The sequence below is a fragment of the Emydura macquarii genome, unplaced genomic scaffold (genome assembly GCF_026122565.2).
Source record: "Emydura macquarii macquarii isolate MOO-44397 ecotype Brisbane River unplaced genomic scaffold, CSIRO-AGI_Emac_v2 contig_3390, whole genome shotgun sequence".
In the NCBI taxonomy this organism is placed as follows: Eukaryota; Metazoa; Chordata; order Testudines; family Chelidae; genus Emydura; species Emydura macquarii.
In genome coordinates, this window is record NW_027133527.1 from 8,049,333 (window position 1) to 8,051,655 (window position 2,323).

General features: G+C 54.7%; 1 long non-coding RNA gene across 1 annotated transcript; it reads right to left on the reverse strand.

The window, feature by feature from the left end:
• Positions 1–309: 309 nt before the first annotated feature.
• On the reverse strand, positions 310–1,955 carry LOC137144092 (uncharacterized). Its single transcript, XR_010917323.1, has 2 exons — positions 1,311–1,955; positions 310–766 (listed from the first exon to the last, which is right to left on the reverse strand). It is a non-coding gene; the product is annotated as an uncharacterized lncRNA (long non-coding RNA).
• Between the last annotated feature and the right edge of the window lie 368 nt (positions 1,956–2,323).

A 2,323-nucleotide genomic window follows, 5' to 3' on the forward strand; every position in this document is an offset into this window, starting at 1 on the left:
TCTCTGGCAGAATATAAACTGCAGCTCAGGGCTGTTTTTCCAACTCAGCTGGTCACTGGGAAATTTACAAAATCGCAGAATGTAGGTCCCCTTTGCTAATTCTAAGAGTTTGCTTGGGTGCCTTTATCAGACATCTTCTCCCCTAGTTCAGGCTGTCAATCACCAGAGCAGCTTCATAGCCATAAACAGCTGCTGGCTCACACAAAGAGGCTCTGAAATATGACAACTTTATCCCATTTAGGATCTGCATCTTTGTTTGCATCTCTGTGTTTGGAGAGCTGCATGAAGAGCTTTCTCTGCAACCCCTGGTAAAAGTCCACCTTCATTCCCTCCCCCCGTGCTGCCCCCGCCACGCCACACTGCCTGTGGAGGAGGGGAAGACAGGAAGGGGATGCCAGCCCCTGATAGCGGCTATTCCCGCTCATTGTGAACTCCATAAACCAGGCCCTGCTGCCACTGACTCACATTCCTGAGCCACAGCTTCTGGAGGGTTATCGCGGGACCACGGAATGTGTTCACCTCAGATCCCCGACGAGGGCCGGCGGGAGCTTCCCCAGACTAGCTCCGCTAGCGGCTGGGGTTTTATACTAGGCAAAGCCAGACTAAACACGGCGCGTCTGGCAGAAAGTGCTGCAGGGAAGCATCAAAAACAGAGCTGCCGATTCTTGGGAACTCCAGGTTTTCCTGTCACTATCAGTATTTCCAGAGGCGTCTGTCGGATCTTGCAGGGCAATTGGTGTAGAGAGAACGCCAATGCCATTAGCAACTGCATTAGAAAACACAGAGGGAGCGTTACACATTCCCTAACGTGTTTGGGCCTTTGTGGAAGGGTCATTGCACCTTTTGGGGTTCCATTTCCTATATTGGGGGGGGGGGGGGTAAGATTTATTAAATATTGTAACCCATTAACTTCTGGCGACACACGTGTTATTGAATAGCCCCACTAAATGTGGATAAGATTTTAAAACCCTGCCTCTGACCTCCCGAGCCGCAGTATTTATGTGCAACGGTAAAAGCAATTAAAAGCTTCACCAAGCGGTAATGGACCCCTCTGCTGTCAGAGGCGTGAGAGTGAGGTGCTAGGCTGGCCTAAGGGAAGTCTCCCAGCATCACCCCTGGGCAGAAGCGGCACCAGCACCATTTACTCTCTGATGGATTTTGAATTTGGGGGTTGGAATGCGTGACTTAGTGACGCCTGCAGCTCGTCAAGTGCAATTGATTTTTGTTTTACTTGTGAGGTAAGCGAGCAGCACAAGCCTCATTGTGCTGGTGCCTGGGACAGCGCCCCTCTGCCTCTGTACGAAGTGCACCTGGCCTGGAAGAAGGCAGTGCTACGGGGCGAGATCGCACAGCCGGACCATCCTCAGCACAGTAGCTCTGCACCCCCAGTGCTACAGTCTTGGAGAGGAGAGAAGACAAGAGAATCCGGCCTCTAAGTCATGGAAAGAAAATGCAGCGGGGCTGGGGGCAGCTGGGCTCCACTCAGCGGGTTTTGGTGGTTCGGACTGTTCTCAGGAGTATTTCCTGCAGATGAAAGTGCCACCTCGCAGGAAGGAGAACTGGGATCAGCCCCTCACCAGCTCAGCTCAGCTCCGCTCCGCTCCCCCAGCCCCAGCCCTCCCTGCATCTCACCAGCCCCCAGGGCTGGGTCTCCTGTTCACATTCGACTCCTCCCTCCAAGACAGGCCTTCACCAGAGTGGCCCCTCCAGGGCTGCTCCCCTGGGGAGCTGCTGCCCCCTTCCCCAAGCTTCAGGGACCTTCTCAGTCCTTCCAAAGGCAGGGTCAGGATTTCAGTAAGAAGCCCTTAACCCAGCCCTTGGTTACAGATTAATGCCATCCCTGGAGCAGGGGAATGGCTGTCTAGCCACCCTCTGTCTGTGATCCAGGAGCCCCTGGTTCTCTACAGCACACCTGCCGTGTGCTCCTGTGCACACCTAACTTGCCCAGCTCTTGTGCCCAGAACAACCTCTCCTAAGAGCCCCTGAGGTCTGCCTACAGGCAGCTGTCTCACCCCCTTTTATAAACTGAGGATCCCAAGACAAAGCAACCCTGCAGAGCCCAGGCTGGTTCCCAATTAGCCTAATTAGCAGCAGGCTTCGCTCCTCTCCCAATCAGGACAGCAGAGCCCTCCTCAGCACAGACAAGGCCCCAGCCCTTCAGAAAACCCTTCCTCAATGCCCCGGGCTGTGAAAGGCTTTCCAGGTAAACGCCCCCCCACTGATGAGGTGGTGGGGAGCACAGCAGCATCCCCAGCGAGGCTAGTGCCCAGAGCTGTGGCAGGGACAGGAGCTGGGTCTCAGGGACTTACTGGGAGATTTTTCC